Source organism: Amblyomma americanum, chromosome 1, assembly GCF_052857255.1.
Source record: "Amblyomma americanum isolate KBUSLIRL-KWMA chromosome 1, ASM5285725v1, whole genome shotgun sequence".
Classification (NCBI taxonomy): Eukaryota; Metazoa; Arthropoda; class Arachnida; order Ixodida; family Ixodidae; genus Amblyomma; species Amblyomma americanum.
The window spans coordinates 176111291-176135823 of NC_135497.1; the positions used below are offsets into that span (position 1 = coordinate 176111291).

Genomic DNA, 24533 nt, shown 5'->3' on the forward strand with positions numbered 1-24533 from the left:
AAAACAACCATGCCGCCGGTGGGATCCGAACCCACGACCTTCGAATATCGCGTCCGGTGCTCTTAACAACTGAGCTACGACGACGGCTGTCCAATCTGCTGCTCTCGTGAATATTTATGTCTTGCTTGTAAGCGAACCTTGAGAGTTTTCACCAGCGCCACCCTCGTCCATAGCGGTGGACGTAGCACGTCCTCTAATACCGCAAGTGTGACGTAGAACGTCATGTGACGGCCAGGGCGGAAACTGTGCGAGAACCCTCTTATGCTACCTATGGCATCAAGACCCAGAACCGAGACCCTCGTTAAGCTATTAGCCGACAAGGTATATGAAATGAGGGGCTCGTTTGACAAACATGTTAAGGAAGCCAACAGTCAACGAAACCAAGGCACATACGGGAATGTTTCTAATCTTTTTTTTTATTATTTGTAGTGGCAATTAATCAGTGTTTAAAGAAAATTACTTATCAAGCAGCAGAAAAAGCAACCATGCCGTGGGTGGGATCCGAACCCACGACCTCCGAATATCGCGTCCGGTGCTCTTAACAACTGAGCTACGGTGACGGCTGTCCAATCTGCTGCTCTTGTGAATATTTATGTCTTGCTTGTAAGCGAACCTTGAGAGTGTTCACCAGCGCCACCCTCGTCCATAGCGGTGGACGTAGCACGTCCTCTAATACCGCGAGTGTGACGTAGAACGTCATCTAACGGCGAGGGCGGAAACTGTGCGAGAGCCCTCTTATGCTACCTATGGCATCAAGACTGCCAGAACCCATCAATCGTTTCCGGCTTTCGGCATATGAAACAATGATTTCCCCAGGGCACAAAAAAACTCTTCTCTTCTAGATAAGTCTTGACTTCAAGAGTGTTCGTATGGAGCGTAGAAAAGAAACTTTTAACTCCACCTGGTACAGCCATGCTTTTCACTCGTTTTAGAACTGTCTGCCATAAATCTGCACAGTACAACGACCTGTACAATGGTACCGGAAGAAAAACATCACACAGGTCCTTATAAAGTTTCTTTCGTGATACAGCTGACAGATATTCCATTGAAAATGGCTCTTGCAAAACACGACATGCCATGTACACCTCTCTAAGGAAGCCGAAAATGCCCCCTTGCATAGTCCCCGAACTAACAACTAAATTTGGCAAGACCCTACCCAGCCTAACTTGACAAACAGCTCACAGAAAGGGGTCATTCACGTCCCGAAAGAACATAAATCGATTCACCAAGTGGCGCAGATACAAATGCGCCAAACCTACTCCTCCAGAGCGGACACGATCAAACAGATTGGTTCGCCTTGTCCGCTCCCAAGTGTTTCTCCATACAAAAACCGCAAAACCCCGGTGCAACCCCTGCACATTGACTCGAGAACAATGAATTGCTTGCATAACGTACCAAAGCTTGGTTACAAAAAATATGTTACACATTGTGGCACGCGCAAAAATAGACCAACTGAAGCATTTTAGCCTGTCGGCCTTCTCACGCGCTTCAGCAACTTCGCGTTTCCAATACGGCACACTGTCGCGATAATTATTCAGCAGCACTCCTAAATATTTTACTGGCGTTACGGTCCAAGGCATGTTCGCGATAATTGTTGGGGTTGTGGGCCAGTCGCTGTGCCAGAACCCCAAACATTTAGCCCAGTTGACAGCGCTCCCACTCACAGCGCCCCCACTCACTCTCTTCACAGTTTCAACCACAGCACGAACGCTTTCGTAGTCAAAACAAAATATGGCCATGTCGTCTGCATACGTGAGAACGCGGACCTCCGCCGCATGCAGACAGAAATTATGAACACTGCTGCTTTTAATTATGCTCGAACAAAAGGGTTCAATATACAAACAAAATAGCAATGGTGACAGGGGGAAGCTTGACCCACAGAGCGTTGCACTCGGATGCGCGCACCCACCCGTTTATTCACTATCAACCGCGTCGTGCATCCCCTGTGCGCCATGGCAAATGACTGATCCGACATTCACGTGCTCTAACAGAGAGAACAAGAGGTCATGTGGAACCCTGTCAAAGGCTTTGTGTTCATCAAGCTGGAGCATTGCGATGCTTTCATGCATGGCGTCTCAACACTCGAGCACACACCGGGCTGTGTGAATATTGGTATATATGGTGCGACCTTTAATACCACAGGTCTGATGTGGCCCTACTAATTCTTGCATAACAGTTTGGAGTCGTTTAGCCAGAATTTTTGTGAAGATCTTATAATCTACATCAGTCAGTAATATTGGTCATTAAGCGGTAAATTGTCGTAGTCTAGTTTCATCGTCGCTTATTGGTATAAAAACTGTGTGCGCTGTTAGAAATGACGGGGGAAGCATATCCTTGTCATAAGCCTCATTAAATAACGCAGCCAGAACTTGTGCAAAATCATTCGCGAATGCCTTATAGAGCGATGCTACTAGCCCATCTGGTCCCGGAGACTTTCCAGGGTTGAGGTCTTGTATGGCTTTCCGCACTTCTTCAGTTGAAATAGCCGCTTGTAACCGGTATTTCGTTTCATCACTAAGCTTCGACATTAAGGACAGGAAATGGGTTTTAGAGTCTTCGGTTCTTACTTTCGTGTAACTAAAAATCTCGCTATAGTATTTATTAAAGGCTCTCTCTATATTACCTTTATCGGATTAAATTACACCTTTCCACTCTATTTACGGTACGTCATTCTTTTGGGCATGTCTGTTTTCCAAGCCTAGAGAACGTGTCGTGGGCATTTCGCCCGCTATCAGGCGTTGTGCCCTCACCCTCACGATCGCTGCCTGATACCGCTGCGCATCTATCGCCTCAAGTTTCCGCTCAACGGAGCGAATTTCTTCAATGCATGCTCCTGGCTACTTGCCCTCTTGCGTTGTCGGAAACCTCAAGTAACCTCTAAGCATATTTTCCTTAACCCTTTGTTTTTGCTTTATATCGCATGATCGCTCAATAGCTGTCATTTTTATTGCTTGCTTAGAACTTTCCCACTTCACTCCTAGAAGTTCATTGTCCTCGATTTGCAGTTCGCGTACCGCCGACGCTGCACGCTCCATAAAGATACCTTTCAGCAGCTTTTCATTAGGTTACCAGTTTTCCCACTCGAATTTGCTTTTCGTTCCTTTTCTTTTCCCTACATGGAAGACAACAAGACAATGGTCACAAAATGGCACTGGTTGTACGAGGTATTCGACGCAGAACGGTATCAGTTCGGCAGATATGTACGCTCGATGCAAACGTGCGGGACTCGTTCCCTGGAAATGGGTAAAACGAACGCTAGAACCACACCCGAGACAATCACCAACATGTTCCAGATGACAGCGATCAGTTACGTCACTCAAGCAGGCAGTAATCACATCTCTACAGGGAGTCGAACTGGTCTGGTCGCTTGACATGCATACGCAGTTGAAATCGCCAAGACGACCAGACAGTCTCTATCACAATAGTTTCCGACTGTAACAAAAAGTTTGGCCTCTCTTCTACGTTACTGTGTACGTAAATACAGATGACGCGCCATTCCAGACCAGCTAATGTCATGTCACAGAGAATCCAACGACCGAAAATGCAAGTCTGAACTCGTTCCACAATCGCTCCCAGAGACTGGCGGATCAAAAGCATGCACCCTGCCGAAGTACCCACCGCACGAGACACGCAAAAATCGTATCGGCTGCTGAACGAATGCACCATAATGTCGGTCTGGTCTTGACTCTCGATTTTGGTTTCTACAATAAATAATTCCTGCTTAGTCACGACTCGTAACAGATGATTTTGCGTCCTCCTGAATGAAAGACGTCTGACATTAATCGTGGCTGCGACGAGGTGTCTTTCCAAAGCCGCCATCGCTTAGCAAGACCAGGCCACCAGTACGGCGCTTACGTTTGCACGCACAACGTCGCGCCATGTAGTGTCGTCCTGCCATTATTAGGACTTTGAGTTGTCGTCGCGAGAAAGCGACGACGATCGTTGCCCGCTGGTGACATGCTACTTTTTCACCTCGCCGGCATACCGTTGGCTTTGTAGCAGACGTTGCCTTTGCTCCGGGCTCATTGCATCGACGTCGTCGCGGCGCCGTTTAGCAGCAGCAGGGTCGACCTCCATGGATTCCCCGTTGCCTTTTTCAGCGGGGCGTGGGATATCCTGCGGTTGCTCGGTAACCTTGTTCGTGACTGCCGACTCGGGTGGGCTGAGCGTTGGATCAGCAGTCGGTGGCGTGTCGTTTTCCTTGTCGTCGCGCTTCAATGCAGCCGTTAGGGTCTCGACCACTGGGTTGGAGGCGGCCTGCTCAGCTTCATCCTCGTCCATATGCTGCTCACTGTTTTCGCCGAGTGTTCCTCGCCCAGCCGCGCGGGCGCACGACTTCATGCATTCAGCCTCTTCGTGCCCGTACGCGTGGCACTGGCTGCACCTGGGCACCTTGCAGTCACGCCTAATGTGGCCTGTGTTGCGGCAGCGGAGACATATCGGCGCACGCCCAGGCACGACGACTAACACTGTCCCTTTCCCGATACGCATCTGATGGGGTAGGCGTTCGAGGCTTGCACCTTCTCGTAGAACCAGCCGCACAACTCGAGTAGTCGAGTGAGCGTTTTCAAACCCGCCGGTCTTCCATCTGTCGGTCGAGACTTCTTTCACTTCGCCGTACTCAGTGAACGCCCGCCTCAGAGTTTCGTTGCTCACGTTGAAGGCGCACCAGTGCACCTTCAGCCGCCCTTCGTGCCTTTCAGGGTCAAAAACTACGCAAGGCTTCCCTTTAATAGTGTTATGCCCAGCGTCGAGCAGGTTTTTCTTGGCCTCTTCGCTGCGGAAGTTTACTAACCAGACGTGCGACATCTGGTATGCTCCGATACCACCCACCTGTTCGATGACGCCGGCTTCTTTCATCGGCTGGCGGAAATCTTCAATCCTGTAAGGCCTCCCAGGGTCTCGTAGTGAAGAACAACCATTGTTTTCAGTCCTTCCCCGGTAGGCAGGGGTGGCAGAACAATCCTGTAGTCTTTGAAACCCTCCAAGAACGATGTTCCGCGGCCAGCATCGGCCGTTATCACAGCTCGCGAAGAGCCAGCCATCCTGCGTCCTTTCACGACCGTGGCCGGAAGCAGAATCCACTCCGCCACTCCAGCTCGATGGTTGATAATGAACACAGGCGCGTCTAGTGAATACCATGTTGTCTTAGAAGGGTGCTTTAGAAACATGTACTGTGGTGTATATTAGTAATTACGAGCATGGAAATTACAGAAGTCGTAGTTAAGCGAGTAGCAAAGTATGTTTCCGCTACTTCGTTTGGCACGCACGTAGCGCCATCAGGCGGAGCCCACTAAAACCACTCCCTCCTCTTCCTCCTCCTCGCAAAGTACGCCACTGCTCCAACTGATAGCGCGCTACGGCAGCGGCTCCCGCTCGTCTCGCTCAGGCGCAGTGAGGCCGTGCGGGGACGCAGGAATAAGGCGGTGAGCGGCGAACAACGAAGCGCACATCCAAGGCGTGTTCACCATGAAGCTTGCGGCTTTCTGCCCGTTCGTTCGGCGCGGAAGCTATGCTGGCGTTCGGGGCGATCGGGTTTGTCGAGAACGATATGCCGACGAACTACGACTGCAACTTGAGTCCCGCGCGTTTCGGGAAGGCACCTGGCAGCGCGTCTGTTTCATCGTACGTAGCATCAGCAGCACCAGGTTCATGCAGCACCTTCTGCGTATATAGGAATTAACCCATTACGCTATCGCGTCATACCCTCAAGGCGGAGCTTGAGTGTCCCCTCCAATTTTTGTGCATTCCTTGACCCCCGAAAATCAGTGTGCACTGGGCTCTTCAATCATCGCTTCTTCGACGTGCAGAGCTAGGGCTTATGCCTATTGCCTGCGAAATAACACCTGTTCCTTTTTTGTTTTGTCGATGTTTGGTGCATTTGGACCATCTGTCGGGCATTGGAAAATGATTTCTAAATCCTTAAAGCAGAGTGCTGGAGGTAAGTGGGATTCTTCAACGCTTGGCTTTGAAATGTGTGCTTTCTAAAGTTTGGTCTTGGATCATCTGGTTGGAGGCGATGGCGGGACTTTCAGCGCACAACGCAGCAGTCGACAGAATTCCTCTGCAACTGCCTACGCCGCCAGCTCCCAAGGAAACGCAAAGGGAAAGAAGTGGGCGCTGTTCCAGTCACTTTCCTCGGCAACGCGACTGTTCCAGCAGAAGTGGAGGCAGTGTTGCAGCATGGACCCAAGTATAGCTTGGAACCATCGGTGGACAAGCATGACCTTCTAGCGTTCGTGCACAGAGTGGCCAACAAGGCCCCGGCTGAGGAGAGAGCATCCTGACGTTTTGAAAGGTAGAAAATTTCCGAAGGAATTTCACCAAGAAGTCCGGTGCTGCCCTGTGTCGTCACCTCCCTCTATCCCGTGTCTGCTGCGGTGTATAGCCTCCTGATGTCTCACCAACTGGCCTAAACATCTACCTTCCTAAGTTCTGTGTTTCCGTTTTATATTCATCTTGTGTTTGCGGAGATACGGTGGCCGCAGCTGGCACAGGACAGGGTTAATTGGAGAGACATGGGACAGGCCTTTGCCCTGCAATGGGCATAGTCAGGCTGATGATGATTATGATGATTATGATGATGTGTTGAACTAACTTATTACATGGAAGAGTGCACCAACTAGCTCGAGAACAACCTTTCCAGCAATCCTGTTACAGCTTCGTTCCCTCAATGTTTTTTCTTTAGAACCTTCGCCCACGTTACGTACGACAATGAGAGGGTGGAAGGAGGGAGGGAAGGGGGAGCGCAAGGAGATGTGCACACTAAGTGGTATTGATTCTCAAACAATTGTCTTTTGGTCGTGGGCAAACTTAGGTTTGGGATGATTAACCCCATGCAAACAGCCAGCCGTCCCACGCAGCTCTTGTGACAGCTGCAGACGTCCGCAAGACACAGGCTAAGTCACGATGCCACTTTTTACGGCACGTTCTTCGAAAGTCGATGCTCGATCGATGCATGGCAACGCGAGCGAGAATGAGGAGTCGTTGCTATGTGAAGCGTATTTCTTAACGGGGACTGCGCGACTCGGTTGTGACTTCACGCACGGATCCTGGTTGGAGCACATCGAGAGTTGTTAGTGTGCCAGTTTCGCAAGCGAGATGCACAGCGAGCTGAGCTTATGCAAAGCATGACGCGAAGCAATGCTTACACCTTAGTCGATCTGGATGGCTCATGTCACGTGACAGATATTGCAATTTAATTTTTTCAGCTCTAGCTTTTCTTAATTATTTCCTCAGATTTTCGCCGTTGGCGATGACGTACCCAGCACAGAACACGTGCTGAAAACATCTGCTAGAACTGCGTGCTTTTGGTGGGATGCTTTAGCATTCAAGCAAGCAACGACGATTGTGTCAGTGACCTTCAACACCCACTAACTATACAACTTGCAACCGACCTCAAACCACGAACCGACCACATCCAGGAAAGCGTGCTTCTGCCTCGTCTTTCCAAACAGAAACCTAATTGAGGATATTGAACACGTAAGGACAAACCTCAACAATCAGAAAGCCGTTATCGCAGCCTTCAGATAAAAAGCATTACTTTTAATATATCTCCATGTCTTGGCAATAACAAGCTAGCTACAGCTGGATCATTCGCGTTAGAAACTCGCAACTGTTCTGCAATTTTTTGAACCACAAAAACAGCTCTCCTTTGTAGCAAGCAACTTTGCAGTTTTACATCAATGTGCCATAATTGCGCACGCGCAAGTATATTTCCCGTACATATTTTCCGTTTAAAGGCTGTGATATTGATGTCCGTGATGAGAGCCAAGGACACCTTCTACTGTCATGTGCCTGCGAAAGAAGTTCTTCAAGAGGCTCAAAGAGTGCCGAGTCTTGATATAATTGTTTTTGTCCAAGAAAGGACGAGCAGGTGAGCGAAGGTCGACTCATTATTTAGGCATCGCGTTATTTACATTGATTACATTTCGCACATGCGCTCCCTGTTGAGCAGCTTCCTTATGGCAACACCTTCTTTAGTTGACGTTGGGTAAATCTTAGTCGGGGGTCGCAGTCCAGTGTAGAGCTACGCCTCATACTTCGAAGATCCAAGATTAATGAGTGAGATTTCGCACCTGCCATAAAAAGAAAAAAATATCAAAAGTTCGCATGTCTCCTAAGAGATATTATTTAGAAAAAATTCCTTTTCTCTTTATGCTCAGATCATACTTTTGCTTGTATGTTTGTTTTCTGCGACACGAATGCTGTTGTCGTCTTGTTCTTCATGTAACAAGAACTGCTGGTTATATTACGCAGGATTCAAAGCTCCGAAGCGACGTGCGTGCTGTGAGGAAGGCCGTGGTGAAGGGGTCGGGATTCATTTAGACCACCGGGGTTTTCAAACATGCGCTGCCATCGCGCAGCACACAGGCGTTTTTGCATTCCGCCTCCATTGAAATGCTGCCGCGGCGGCCGAGATTCGCTCCCGGTGTCTTCGGAAAAATTAGCCAAACCCCAAAGCCACTGGGCCATCGCGGCGAGTACGACAAGAACTGGGAGCGGCTCCAGTCAGCTGCGTTTTGCATACGCGTGAAAGTGTGTGTTTGCAGCTCTACTTTCTTAGTGTCGGCACAAGAGACGAATCAATGTCTTGGACGGGGCTTCCGCTCATCACAGGCGAAATGGGCTTGGCCGGAACCGGTTCCTTCGGCAATCGTCGAAAACTGCCTTACAATCACTTGCGCACGATGTCATGTGACATGTGAGCACCAGAAAAACGGCGGAGTAATAGGTAGGGACAAAGCGAAACATGCAAGAAGCACTCTTTCCGTAACGTGTAGTGAGAATTAAGTTAGTGATGTAGGGAGGGGCGCGACTGGAGGCTGCGTGGTGTGCGCTCCGTCCTCCAGAACACAGTCGCAAACATTCGCTGAAGCTGGCATATCACTACGCCGTTTACACCATTATGCAGGACAGCTTTCGAACGTCAGCTTGTGCAAGTCGGCTTTGGAGTGTGAGGCGGCAATTTTTAAATCAGCGAGTGTTGCCTCTTTAGCGGTTTTCTGTTGATATGGAGGTTGACGAATTTGCTCCACACTAAGGAATTTTTTGTTTCGCCCTCGCACGTTCAAAATTATGAGAAAAACAAGAAAAAAGACGAAAACGTAAATGTTTTTTTTTTTTGTGATACGCGAACACCGAGCATAATGTGGCCCACTTTATATAAGCGTTGAAAACTGTTTTCAGATACACATAAGGGCAGTGCAAGTTATTACAAGTGGAACCTAGCCTTCCTATATATAAGAATTTCTCCTTGCACGCTACGCATATAAATTACGCTTCCTTCAGGTGTTTCTTCCCGATCTGGTCTTTTTACATTGGGAGATCTAGCAGGGACAGAGTTTGTGTTCACTTGTGGATCTACCTCTTTTCGGGTTATTTTCTCAACATCCTTGCGTGTTACTCCCACGTTTCATTCTATTAATAGCTTTTGGAACGTACTTCGCTGCGCGATGGTCTTTCTCTTTCTCTCTCCAAAGTTTAACATCTGCTTCACTGCTTCTAAGGAGAGCTCGAGTATTGTCGGCACCTTTTTATGCTGGTCGCCCTCAATTCATGGCACCTTCTTTTCTCTCCAGTGCTACGCACTGCCCCCCCCCCCCCCCCCTTCCGTACAGCCGGCCGGACCTTTAGCTGGCGTGCGCGACGGTAGCTTTTTCTGCGCGCCAGCGCTTCACGACGGAACAAACTTGCGGAAAGCTCTATATTAAGCACGGGCTTAGTGAGCCTGTGCTTAGATCTGATATTTTCGCAAGTTTGCTCCGTCATAAGCTGCAGGAGCACAAAAAACGCCCGCCAGCTAAAGGTCTGGCCGGCTGCACTGAGGGGGGATAAAAAGGTACCATCCCTCGACTGCTCATTCATCGCCTTAGCTCCTGCGCTCCTCTGCCGCCCGTATTACTTTTGCACTGCCTGCTTCAATCTGGTCCCGAGCCACCCAGGGCTAAACCGCCTCGTTGGTGCATGCAATCAGCCGACAGCCGTGTAACGGCGTCCTGCTCGCCCTCTTCCACGTCACCTCCAGCGTAATCGCTTAAAGAACGCTGGCCCCAATTCTCGAGGCAATAACGCTACCTCACCGCGCCAGCATGATCAAAAAACGCCAACGCCCCCCCCCCCCCCTCAGCCATGCTCCTTTTGTGTTTTCCTCCCGCTCCTGTGCTTTAATTTCTTTCAAGCTCTAGAGAAAGAGATAGAGGGAGAGGGGGGGGAATATACATAAGGCACGGCAGCAGAAGCGCGCATTATTAAGGACATGGAAGATGGCAAAGTGAGAAGTGAAGTACAAATAAAGAAAAAAATTGTGGAACAGTTTTAAAACGTGCATTCTCCAGCAAGCACGAATCAACAAACATGGACGAGGCGCGCCACGCACTCACTATGTGGGGGAGCAGTGCGGGAGTGGGGGAGGGTGCAGGGGTGGTCCCGGGGTGCACCCTTAGGGGGTAAACGCGGGATAAGACTTAACAAGGGTGAGCGCGCGCGCGGGTCTCCCTGGGCACTTCTACGCTCGTTATTGAAATCGCGCTGCGCTCGGGACGAGATCGGTGGACGCGCAAGAAAAGCATACAAGCGGCGGGACTCTGTCCGTGCACGCGTGGTCGCCCCTAGCGAAAGGGGGGGGGGGGGGGGGGGGGAGACAGTGCGTTGGATGAAAAGCAAAAAAGACAATCAAGCGCCGTAACACGAGGTTGGCTCCTGAATTCCCTTCGCTTTTCTTTTTTCTTCGTCTCTCCAAGTATGTCGTGCATTTCGATTGGTTTTTATCCTCGCCGGTTATTATTAGAGTCGATGTCTTCAGATTAAAAGAACTGCTGCTTTTTTCCTGTAATCGAGTCTCTTGGGGGTACCTGGTATGACACAGTAAGTAAAGACGGCATTGCGCCAGGCGAACAAAAGAGCTAAATTTGAGTTTTATTCGGCACGTTCAGAGGTTTTTTTTTCGGGTTAGGTATCCCAAAACGTAACTACGACACGCCCACACATATGTATGCAGTAAACTTCATTCTTCAGGCGAGATTAAATTTCTCCTCGCAGTGCAGCAGTTGCCGAACTACTGTGCCGGTCTCAGTGTTCATTCGGCAGTAGCGTACATGGATTGCAGGCTGAAATATCACTCAAGAAGGTTCTGGCATGTAAGCATTTGCATTTCTGCTCGGAAACCGCGTCAGAAATTTTCATTTATAATTTGTGTTCTTTATTGCACACTGGTCATTGACTTCACCAGGCGCATTCTTCGGCGTGTCATGTAGAGGACAGAGACAGTCACTCTTTCTGCAAAGAAAAATTCACCTCCGTTTGCCCTATTTTTCTGTTCTTGGTAAGCGCGATGGAGTTTGCATAAGGTGAAATTGTAAGCAAATTTTTTTCATTCCGAAACGAATCCTCTCAATCTTGGTGGGAAACACTCATCTGTGAGTTCGTGCTTCACCAATGGTCCCACCGTTGAAGAAAGCGGGCATTTTCGTGGCACTTAATGCATTCCAAGTACTCAAAATGGTCTGAAAGGTACAGCTTGTCCAACTTGCAGCCTTCTTTCTGCCTTAAAGCGGTATTTTATAGCTCACGCTGGTCCTTATGCGTCCGTGCTGGGTCCATTCAGAAAGGATAGTTTAGGTTGCTGGTTGATTATTGTTTCGAATCAGTTCTGCTTTGTGAACTCTGTGTACCGGCCACGGCTCTTTCTCTTCTCAAGGCGGTTCCTTTTCTGGATCATAGCTGTCATCCAATTTTTGGAGTGGTGACGATGTCAGTGGCCTCATGCTTTCTTTCTTTCTTCCTTTCTTTCTTTCTTTCTTTCTTTCTTTCTTTCTTTCTTTCTTTCTTTCTTTCTTTCTTTCTTTCTTTCTTTCTTCTTCTTTCTTTCTTTCTTTCTTTCCTTCTTTCTTGCTTTCTTTCTTTCTTCCTTTCTTTCTTTCCTTCTTCCTTTCTTTCTTTCTTTCTTTCCTTCTTTCTTTCTTTCCTTCTTGCTTTCTTTATTTCTTTCTTCCTTTCTTTCTTTTGCCTTCCTTCCTTCCGCTCTTTCTTTTCATGCTTCCTTTCTCTCTCTTTTCTTCTTTCTTTCTAACATACATGCATACAACAAATACGCTTTGCAATTTGACAGGAACAAGCACTAGTATTTTTATGTGCCGTCCGGTAGCGTCCTGAGCTTGATGCACCAGGCGCTGATCAGTCGCGCAACGCTCTCGCAATTTTGGCTTCGGCGCAAACCGTGCGCTGTCGCGTAGAAGTGCACGATAACATGTGCAGTTGCGAAGTCATGACGAGTCTTGCTGAGAAGTGCTTGTTCCACGCGATGCCGTGCGTATAGCGCTGTTGCGCTTGGCACTAGTTTCTCAGTAGGCTCTTCACAATGTTTCGCTTCGCGCCGCCGCTTCCTCAGCTCTCTCGTTTGCTTGACACATACGTGAGCGGAGCTACAATGGCGGTGCTCAAATGTTCTTGAGTGCGCCGACATCCTTGTACCATGTCGTTCTGGCCTTGTTACCGTCTTTGTGGGGGCAGCCTGCGATAAACGTAGCCCCTGTGGTGAGATCACGGACAGACTGCTGTGCTCAAATCAAATGAAACAAGTTTATTGACAGTACATAAATTAAAGTATGCATAGTGATATACAGCATTGGCGCCAGTAACCCGTGTACTGTACTGCAACCCCAAATGAGTAAGAAACATAAAGATGCAATTATAACAACACGTTCCCGAGTTATAAAAAAGAATATTGAAGTATAGTTATTTTTGCGGCGAGCAAACCAACAGGAAAGCCCCACGAATAACGAATAGAAAAGAAAAGTGTATGAAAAACCTGCTACATGGCAAATCGAAAATATTTCAAAAATATTCTAAATTTAAAAAAGGGCGGCTATGATTCAAATGGGAAAGTATTTCAAAATTTAGCAGCGGTGACGAAAAACTTCCTCTGTCCGTAATTAGAATGAACCTTTGTCTGTAGAAAATTATTTTTCGCAAAGCTGGTGGGAGTGTGATACATCAATGCGTTGTGATCAATTAATTTTTAACATACTTGACTGTTGGCAAGTTGAAAAGGCATAGACCAAGATTACGCAAAAATAAATTAATAATAGATAAGCTGATGTTTTCACGCCCAAGACTGGGTATAAGCGCGAAGGGGTTCCTCGTTTCAGAGCGCTGCTTTTCTTCCATGAATGAGTGCTTGTTGTATAGTCCAGGAGTTTGTATAGTCCACAAGTACACGTGCGAAATATTTTGTAATAGGATGTCCTCTTGACAGCATCGCTTTGGAACCTCCTACTTCACCAATTTACTAAAGCACTTATTTCTCTAACACACTCCTGTCAATGAAAACCAGAAACCTGAAAGATACATCGAAGGACGCGTAAACCATGACGAAATATGACAAACACTTTTAAACGAAATGTACAACGCTCGCTTAACTGTAGATAGTTAAGAGAAGAACAGATGCCAACAAGAAACATCACCGGCAGCCATGTGAAGATAGCCGAGTTATTAGAACCATTTAATGGAACCTATGAAGTGGGGGCACCTGTGAGGTGGGGGCTCGAGTCGCATTCAAACCACGTGTGTCTCATTTTCTCGAGTTTTCTCGTGGTGCGGACGTACGTACGGACGGACGGGCGGATGGACGCAAATTTGAGGACCAATTGAGGTGAAAAGGTGACTTAAATGCATTCTTGAATATATGTTAAAGAACAACAGGCCTAATATAGAACCCTGGGAAAAACCCTTTGATTAGCAGTTTTAGTTTCAGAGCAGACACCAGCAATTAAGACGACCCCACTGTTGTCTATAGGATAAGTAAGATTTGACAATGTTAATGCTGGACCAGAGATTGCACCGAAAGATGTTTTCATGCAAAAGGGTTCCTCGGTTCTGAACTCTCCTCCAAATTTATGAAACATAATATTGGGATTAGTAGGGCAAATCGCCTTCGAGAAATCCAGAAAACAGAACCAACTATGTTGACCGCGTCTACAGTAGAGTGCTTGATATGGTGAGTCAGTGGTAGAAATGGCAAGCCAGTAACAAGCTAGGATGGAATCCAAACTGAGAATTATAACAAACAGAAAATAATTATTTGGACGCTTGGCGAACAAATGCTCAGGCAGGTGGGTCTGTGGTGGAACCGCCAATGTGACTGCGAAAAGTGGACAATGGACCATTGCTACACCAGAAACCTTTGCGACTTCCTGAGCAAGACTGCTCTTCCTTCTTCTAACTTTGTCCTATATTTCATTGCCTTTTCTCGGTATGCCTTATCGCACACTACTCGAATAAAAAAAAATGCCCGTGATTTTACTAATGGAAGAAATATTTGAAATTGGTAGGTAGTTTGGAATTTTATTTGTGTCATCTTTATTGAAAACTGCAATGGTTTTTGCTAGTTAGAAAGAGAGCGAAGTTACCGTTATGAAAACGGTATTTCATAAGTTCAAATCAAGCTACGTAGCCAGCTGGCTAACTTCCTCACACTAAGATGTAGCAGCGTCATTTTAAGCATTACATCAGGCATGCGAAGTTCCAAAACTGCGCGCGCTCTGGAATTCGGCCTCTTTTCTGATGATGCGAACTGCGGCAGTAAACCAAGCCACAAAGCATACGAGAGACTTTTTCCCCCCTAATACACAATAAAAACTGCCCTCGTAGTTTTTATGTTGTTTCCGCCGCTCGCACTTTTGGAAACAAACGTACGACCAGATATTCCCCCAGGACGCCTGAGAGACCTTGCAGCGTTGAATGGAGTCGCTGTAACCCACCTATGTGATGACTGCCAAGCTGCATCAGAGCAGGATAAGAACGCTCGTGTCTGTGAAGAGTCTGCATAGGTTGCGCTGACTATGCCTAACGCCACGCGCTACGCTGTTAGTGTTTCATTCCCGGCCCGACCACGTATACGCCTGTCCCTGTCAAATATTATCCACACCCGCACAAGCAATTATACGATTCTTGGAAGCAAAAAAATGTGACACTAGTCCGACGTGAGGTTGTTGTGCGCCTTCTACCTCATTTCTGACCTGCATTGGTGCGAAGCGACATTAAAAAGAGAACACGCACCTTTTGAACCTGAACGATGCGTGCGAACCCAAATTTGTACTGGCCGCAGGTGACCGTCCACAGAAGCGTATAGGGATGAGGATGGTTTGCGCAACGCCCTTCCCTTGTCGCCATCGTTGTGGTTGTTTTGGTCCGACTCCGCGGGACTTTTCACGCGGCTCGCATTCACGAGCGGCCGCAGTTTCAATTCCCGCGCTCTGCCGCCGGGGCCATCACCGAGCGGCGGACCGCGGCAAAATCCGAGCAATAAGGCGCTCTCGCCGCGCCCAGCCGGCATTAATTTTCATTCTCGCGGGCGTTCATAGCGAATGTCCGAGCCTGAGGCACTCCATCTTTATTAGGTCATCTCTATTTCCGCTTTTGCGTTGCCTCGCCCATTACTCATTTAGCGTCGCTTCCCTGCATCGAATTTGGACGACGCTGATGGCCTCACATGACCGCACCGGGCGGCCGATGTGGCCTCAGTGGTCGTGTCCTACTGACGCCGCCCTCACTGGCCACTAAGTGCGTTTCATTTTTTTTTTGTGCCTTGTCAGTTGGAAGTTCGCACTCTCCATTTGCTCTGGGAAGAAAGCCCATGTGCAGCGATTTTGCGTGAGTTCTTGAGCGATGGAATGTGCAGTAACGAGTTGCTCGTGCTGCCGCAGCAAAGGTTAAAAAAAAAAAAAACTCAGCCTCTCTTTACGTGGTTACTCTTTACGTTGGCAATCACTTAGCCGCAAAGGGGTTATTTCTTTGTCATTTCCAAGATCGCAATACATAAGGGCCCTACAGATGTCACTCATCTGCTTCAACGTTTCTGATACCTTCACCACGAGGCGGGGGGGGGGGGGGGGGGGGGGTTATGAAATAGAATGCGTGGTATTTGTGTCTCGCTACGTTGTCCTCAATTTATTTTCAGTCCTTTTCGTTATCCTTTAAGTTCCTCACCCATAGGTGAGTACTGGTAAGATGCAACTATTATACGCTTTCTTCTTGAGTAATATTGATAGCTTGTTGTTCATGAGCGAAGAGCCACTGACAAATGCGGACTATCCTCTTTTTATTCTCCTAAGTATTGTAGCGATAGCTACATAGTACGCTAGCACTTCGAGCCTTCAGCGTGGCACCCCTTGAGCTACGTAGCCGCCCTTGAGCTCCGTGGCGGCGCCGTGGCTGGCCACGTGGTTGGTCACGTGGTGTGGAGCAGCTGCCGGTGGCGCGGCGCGCCGGCGCAACTGAGCGGGGGGGTATGGGGTGGAGAGGGGGAGAGAGTGAATCCACATTCAGGGACGAAGATGAAGAAGGAACGCCCAGCGAAACGGAGCGGCGAAAGACTGACGTTGCAGTTCGACTGAGCGAGTTCCTCTCGGCTAGCTGCAGCTATCGCGTCACTCCAGGTTTAACCAGAGCTAAACCACAGCCATTGTTTTTTTTTTGCATTCACTGCTTGCTTAAGATAGGCGTATTCGTTTACAAATACCAACGCATCGCGGCCTATTGTAAATCGCTCTTCCCTTCACAGACTGTTGAACATTAGTTTTCTTCTAATTCCTAGTCTCACCGCTGTACATGAGGTATTTAGTCGTCAGTCATGCCCTGAAATTCCTACCCTTTCTTAGCAAGGCAATGTAATCAGCAAATCGGAGCCTATTAAGGCGTTCTCCATAAACCTTTATCTCCACCTCTTCCTAGTCTAACCCTCTGAATGCCACTTATAAGCTCGCGGTGATCAGCAGCAGAGCAGTATAGTACGGCGTGACATCGCCTATTTTCGAGTACGCTTTGCTAAAACCAGTGTGTTCTCTTTGTTGACTGAAGTATTCGGTAGCTTTGATTTTAAGTGACTACCTTGGTATATACATCTTGCAAACAATGCACACTAATCTAATTGGTCAAAAATACGTCAAGTCCTTAAATCACCTTAGATTACCTTTCGTGTGGATATTTAAATGTCAGCAATCTGCTATGCTTCTTGTACGTTCGCAATCATAAGGCATTGAGATTATAGGGCGGGAAGGTTTTCGAGCACAATTTCTCTACCTTTAAACAGATATGAGTTAACTAATCTTTACCTGCCGCTTTTAGTTTTTTCATTGCTTGTAATTAGTGCTCTTAATTTTCACGTCTTATTTTGTTATGAAATCGGGAGGCAAAACTCAGGCGCAATTTCTTGGTGTCGAATCGGGTACAAATTGGGTTTTTGAAAAATAATTACGCTTTCCAAGTTCCTTGTGCTTGTTTTTTTTTTCAGTGCAAATAACCATGAGCGCTTCATATGCTTCGATGCAGGGTGTAAGGTGCTTCATTTATGCATTTTGTTTCTGTAAACAAACCAGAAATGCTGCTTTCACTACAGAAGTCTTTACTAAATGGTACATTTTTTCTCTAGTTCACTGAAGATACAAGAACAGGAAATGTCAACAAACGCTTCAAACTTGCACAGTCATCGCTGCAAGCCGCGTGGTGCTGTAGACTCAAAATAACCACTGGAATTTCGGACGTTCAATACATCCCGTTGATTTTCCATAGCTCTCAAAAATGCTGCGAGCGTAGGGAAGCATATTACTCATGTTCTGCACCAAGAAAGAAAAGTCGGCGATGGTATATACCATGTTCGCATAGAACCTTACGGGATTAAATAGATTTTTTTTTAATGAGACGTTTAAAATGTGCCCATTCAGTTGCGCATTGTTACGCTATTGGCGGCTAACAGAGGACGCTAGTTGCTGACGTCCAGGAAAGCTGTTCATGTTTCCTTGCGTACGTTCCACTCGCTATGCGTCCGTGCTACGCGCACCGGCCTCCGCGTGTCCACTGCGAAAATATTATTTCGTAATCACAGCAGCCGTTTGAAGCGCACCTCAGCGTCATAATCAGGGCGTCGTCCGCATGGGCAGCGCTACGTAACGGCACAGTGGTACAATGATGCCGCTGAGATGCCAGCTCCACCTTTGTCTCGCGACCGCTCTTTTCGACAGGTATTTTTTTTAACGAATTAATAAGTGAAGCCATGATGTGACTGGCCGCTTTAAAAATCGCTTAAAATCTGCTTTTTAAAGAAAAGAGCTCCTTAAAATATTCTCTAGATATTCGCGAGTTTCCGCGCGTTTTTCAGAGCGTTTTCTTGGAGGCGTGTTTTCAGGGGGGAAAAATATCGTTGTTGAGCCCAATCTTTCCGAAATCTGGACTCGGTTTAAATCGAGTTTTACATCCCAAAACGAAGGGCTCTATTCCTAAGGCGATCTTTACTTCTTTTTTTTTTATCCGCAGAATGTCCATTTCTTTGGTGATCATTTCGGCTGTTGCGAAAATCTGTTTGGGATTCCTCTGCTAATTTAACTATCTCATCCAAATTATCAATATCATCATCTTTCTTGTCTCAGAACGCGTAAATCTGATTTTAGTTTATACTTAATATTCTCTTTGGTGCGCTCAGGCTACCTTAGTACTTCACAGCTTGCTCAGTACTTTCTATGTTGCACTCCCTTATGCCGCTTACCCTACGCTTAATGAGTGGCTTTGACAGTTCTGCTAGCTGTTTTGTATGTTAGAGGTTGGATACTACAAATATTAGGAGACAGGAATAGATCAGACTGGCTCAGGGCGAAAGCTCAAGTTCACAATATCCTTCCTGAAATCAAGAACAGGAATTGGAGATGGGAATAGCCTGTAATGCGGAGAGCAGATAACCGTTGGTCGCTTAGGGAAACGGAGTGGATGAACAGGAGGTAATGGTAGCAGGAAGCGACAGAGAGTCATGTGGGTGGGTGAGGTTGGTAAGTTGTCGGGGATAGGGTGGCTTCAGCTGATGGAAGACCAGCTAGGACAACCCAGCTGATCTTCTGGGGGACCACCGATGTTTAATACAAAGTCACTGGGGGTCAACAGGAACTCAACTGGAGAGGCTGTCGTCTTGCAATGAACATAAATTCGATGGTCATATTTGTTGGCTATCTTTTCCAACTTCAACCCCTGGCACGAACAGGATGCAAGCTTCATATGGTCAAATTTCACGCCTCTCTAGGCGGTAGTTTGTATAAAACTTCTAGGATTGTGTCTTTCCTTAAGTGTCTGAGCGGCGCAAAAAAAAGACTAATTCTGTCAAAAAAACCTTGCTCCTGAGCGAGTATGTACTATGCGTAGAATAGCTGCTGATGGATACCCTTTCACAGCTACTGAAAGCACAGTAAGCATTTCCTTCGCTTTACGTATTATGAGTGGATCTGAACAGGCTGCTGGAATGAGAAAAGGGGTAAACAATGAAAATATGCAAACAAATTACCAGTAAAATACATGTGTTTAAAACAAATAGACAGGACGCTATCACTGTGAAAGGCACAGGCTTGTTTCTACAATGTAGGTCTGAACTGGTGCTGTCAGCGATGTTGAGGCAAGGAAATTTTTAGAGAATAGCTGCCAGGGATGTAATGTTCATAAACACATATATTTATAAATATATGTGATCTTAATTGATAAAGAAAATAATAAAATGAGTAAAGCCACACAATTCATGCGTATTTATTTACCCATAATTATAAACTCTTAATAGTATGAGCGAACTACTAAATTTGTCTCCTTGACGCATCGCTGTACAGATTCTTTCGTTCAAGTTGTTGCGTAATAAGAGCCGGAAATGGTAAGAGCCGTTTCATGTTCATAGAGGAAGCAAAATTCGTTGTTAGTGATTATGACGAGCAGGGCATTAGTACGACAATTTTTTGTATTGAATTTTACCTAAATGTTTTGGTTCCAATATTTTTTTTCAGGCGAATAATAAATTTTTAAAGCGTGGAAAAAGGTGAAAATCGGCACGGCTTTTCTAACCGTAGCATTAATCTCTGTTTTGCCCGCTCTGAACAAAGAGCGCTAGATATCAAATACCCGCTACAAGAGCGCATGTTTTGAACATCCCTTGCCTATCAGCGCCGCTGCAAGTTCCTTTTACGAGGCGTATTCTAGCTCGCGAAGCCACAGCAGCCATCAGCGCCAGTGAGCGTTGTATGCATTTCGGACACTCTAACGGTTAGCGAGCTGCCTTGGCACCATGAAGAGAAAATGGGCGATTACAGGAATTGCCTTGATGGTGATTTTGTGTGCCTGTTCATTTTTTTTTGTGACGCATTTGAACTTCCTAAATAAATGTCTTTTTCTACGTTCAGCGCAGGTGAGGTAGGGAAAGTAACCAATAGTCCAATTAGCGTCAAGCAAAATAATTATTCATTTATTTTTTTATTTTCCACGACCGACAACACTCCTCTTTCATACATGATTACTTGGAAGATGTACAAGACATACTGGCTCAGTTTCACGATAATAAAATAAAGCAGGGTTATTTTAAGCGCCAGGCTCAAATTACTTGTAATACCGTAAATATTTTTTTCTCGAAAGCAGTCTATATTAGCCCTAATTAGGGTGGCGCACTATTTCGTTTCCACACTGCGCTCGGTTGTTAATTAGACGAGGGAGAGACGCTGCCAGAATTTCCTAATGCAAGTGAAAAGAACGTTCACCGAATCGATTCGCAATTCTGCAAAGATTAGGGAGAAGAAGCCCCTCAATTTTCCTTCCCTTGTTTGCTAATAGCTTAACGAGGGTCTCAGTTCTGGCAGTCTTGATGCCATAGGTAGCATAAGAGGGTTCTCGCCGTTAGATGAAGTTCCACGTCACACTCGCGGTATTACAGGACGTGCTACGTCCGCCGCTATGGCCGAGGGTGGCGCTGGTGAAGACTCTCAAAGGTTCGCTTACACGCAATAAACATAAATACCCATGAAAGCAGCAGATTGGACAGCCGTCGTCGTGGCTCAGTTGGTAGAGCACCGGACGCGATATTCGGAGGTTTTGGATCCCACCGGCGGCATGGTTGTTTTTTCTACTGCGTTATAATTAATGTTCCTTAAGCAACAGATCAACTGAACTATTATTCTTCCATCCCTAAACAGCATATATATATATATATATATATATATATATATATATATATATATATATATATATATATATATATATATATATATATATATATATATATATATAAAGTTGAGAACGCTTCATTTAAGATTTATTTATTTTGAGTCGACGCGACCGTTTCTCGACTTTGCATTTTACTTCTAGCAACCAAATACATTTTCTCTCTCTCTCTCTCTCTCTCTCTCTCTCTATATATATATATATATATATATATATATATATATATATATATATATATATATATATATATATATATGTGTGTGTGTGTGTGTGTGTGTGTGTGTGTGTGTGTGTGTGTGTGTGTGTGTGTGTGTGTGTGTGTGTGTGTGTGTGTGTGTGTGTGTGTGTGTGTGTGTGTGTGTGTGTGTGTGTGTGTGTGTGTGTGTGTGTGTGTGTGTGTGTACACCCGCGCGTGTGTGTTTCGGTGTTTTGTACTATGCCCGAAGTACGGCCACTGGACACCCTTCTGGACTGCTGTGACCCATCACACGCCAAGTGCGTAGATATGTATTTTGTAATTTTTTCTTTTCTTTATTTTTTTGGGGGGGTAACTCGGGCGCATTTTAGCAGATTTTTTCCAGCCCCTATACATACTCGTCAGGAATAATCATGGAACCACTGGGATGAAGGAGACTGGCCCTCAGTCGAAACGTCAGAAAAACCATGTTATATTTTTAAGCGTGTGCCAGTCTACTTTATATATATACAGGAAGTTTCAGAGGACCCTTTCAAAAATTCTCAAACATAGGCTTTTTGGGGTAAAAATATGGCTTTTGCGCCATAGTAAGTGTAGGCGGACACCAGGAAACCGATGAATCGTCTTAAGCAGTAGGCTGGTTAACCAATTTTTATTAATTAACTTTTCAACTAATATATTTAGGCGCCTAGTTGAAATTAGAGATTTGTCGCCAGCCGTTCGGAAATAGCCATATCAGTTTTTAGAATTTAGAAAACGCGATTACCCTCGCCCGCTGTAGCTCGACAAACTTTGGCTGCATCGTGCGAAAATACATGCTCTTTCGATAGCATGCATGCATAGTAACCCCTCCAGTGCACGTAACTAGTCGAAAAAGCCAAATTTTGTCGAACCACAGCGCCAAGGGCAATCGCGTTTTCGAAAATCTAGACTGATACGTCTATAACTAACAACCGGCTACAAATCTCTAAATGCGACTAAGCGCCTAATTCTACCAGTTAAAAAGTTAATTATTTAAAATGAGTTATATATATATATATATATATATATATATATATATATATATATATATATATATATATATATATATATATATATATATATATATATATATATATATATGCACACACCAGTTGTTTCAGCGAACACTTTCAAAAATTTTCAAACATAGGCTGTTTGGGGTAAAAATGTAGCTTTTGCGAACATAGTATTACCAGTGCTGGCAGACCAGGAAGCTGGCGAATCGTCTTAAGTAGTATGCTCGTTAACTAATTTTAAATAATTAACTTTTTAACTGGTAGAGTTAGGCGCTTAGTCGCATTTAGAGATTTGTAGCCGGTTGTTATAGCCGTATCAGTCGTTATATATATATATATATATATATATATATATATATATATATATATATATATATATATATATATATATATATATATATTCTGTTCCCGGCTTTCGTCGGTGCCTCGTGCGCTAGAGCGGGGGCAGTCTGTCTAGCTCTCGTGGTCTGGGCGCCGGCGATTAACGTGCTCCCCAAAACTCGCTTGCCCAGTTAGCTTTCGAACGAGTGTAACAGTCCCGCCAGCCGATATGTCAGCGCGCATACAATGACGCTCAGCTTGCCCGTGCCCCAGGAGCCAACAAGTTGGTCCCCGTCGTCGTTGACTGGGACTCGCGCGGGGAGGTCCGGCCCCTTCCCGTACGTGGCCCATATGCGTTTCCAAAACGGCACGTTGTTGCTCCTCCCGAGCTAACAAAGGTGGCAGTGAGCGAGTGTGTGCCCATAGACGTCACCGGCCGAAGCGCCAGCCCCGGCTTCCTCGGTCATCGATCGCCGCCTGGCTGGCGATATTGGCTGCCGGGCGAGGGGAGCCGCCGCTCGTGGGGCGCGCTCCCCTTGTTTGAAGCCGCCGACAAGAGTGCGCCGGGCCGCGCACGGCGCGCACATGTCTTGTTTGCTGACGCCGGGTCAAGAATGCGAGTCCTCCAAAGACGTCGCGTTCAGATTCGCGCCTCTCGCCGTGTGCGTGCGTTTCCTGGGCTGCGCTTTTTGCTTGAGCGGCGCTCGCGGTCGCGGCGGGGGTGGCGTGCGCCGTGACAGCAGCCCCGGTCCCCGTTGAGGAACGCCCCCGCACTGAGCGACGGGGCCATGTTGTCGTCATCCAAGTTGACGAGAAGAGCGCTGGTAATAAGCATGCAAATGCAAGGTCGCACGCTGTTGCGAGCCCGGAACGGAGAGTGCTGCGTCCCGCCGCTTGCTTGGGAGAACTGGTGAGCGACACCTCGACGTGCGGTTGGCGTTACTTTTGTGCGTGCCAACATGCTCGCCGCCCGTTCGTGTGACAACGCGTCGGTCGAGGACGGTTCCCCTTTACTTTGTCTGTTTGTGCTCACACCATCCTGACTTCAGTGCATTCAAAGTGTCCGCTAAAACTTACGCCTTTGTGAGTTCAGAGAGAGCTTGCCTGTTCGCATTTTGCTCGTTGTCGCACGCAGACCTTTGACGTCTTGGAATTTGGGACTCCCGAAAGCCGAAGATTTGACACACGGCGTATTCTTTTCACGGTTTAAGTTAAGTAATACTGAGAAGTTTGCGCGGACATGGTGGCCGAAGCTGGCAATAGAGAGGGTTAAATTGAAGAGACATGGGAGAGGCCTTTGCCCTAAACTGGGCGTAGTCAGGCTGATGATGATGATGATGACATTGCGCTCCAGTCTCTTAGGCAAGTATAAATTATTGCTTGTGTGGCGCACCCGTACTCTGCAGAGCAATGTTGTCTTTCCTTGAGGTTTTCTAATTTACGAATAGCGAGAGGCGCTCTTGCGGTGGCGCGCGTAAGAAAATTTAATAGGTATTTTGCACTTGGGCGAGACGTTTTGTCGCCACTCCTAATGGCCAGCGATATCTTGCATCTGAATTGATTACATACTCAAGACCAGAACGAGGGACATTTAAAAACTAGCAATATTAGCAGCCACAAAATTATACTTAAACCCGAGCTGATTACGAAGCCTCATGAAACACGTCACCTGTTAATTTACATCAATAACTATAGCTAAACAAGTGAGTCCGGGATATCTTTTAAAGGCAACAGCACGTAAGAGCTGAACGGAAGGAGAGAAAACACACGACCAGCGCTGGCTGACAACTGAAGATTATCCACAGGAAACATGAACAACATGAGACAAGCGCGGGCAAAAATAGCAATCCAAACGCCCCTGTGTCTACGTAGAGTCCAGGTACGCAACTTAACTGTCATGTAGGAAAACCAACGGCTTCCTGACGCGCAATCTTGCTTTGTTTCTTCATGTGCTAAGCTTCACTAATCTC

General features: G+C 46.6%; 1 protein-coding gene and 1 pseudogene across 1 annotated transcript in view; one reads left to right on the forward strand and one right to left on the reverse strand.

Moving 5' to 3' along the window:
• Nucleotides 1-24533, forward strand: part of LOC144114241 (nephrin-like) — a 331266-nt gene that overhangs the window by 56011 nt on the left and 250722 nt on the right. The window lies entirely within an intron of this gene.
• Nucleotides 3961-5045, reverse strand: LOC144116395 (uncharacterized; annotated as a pseudogene).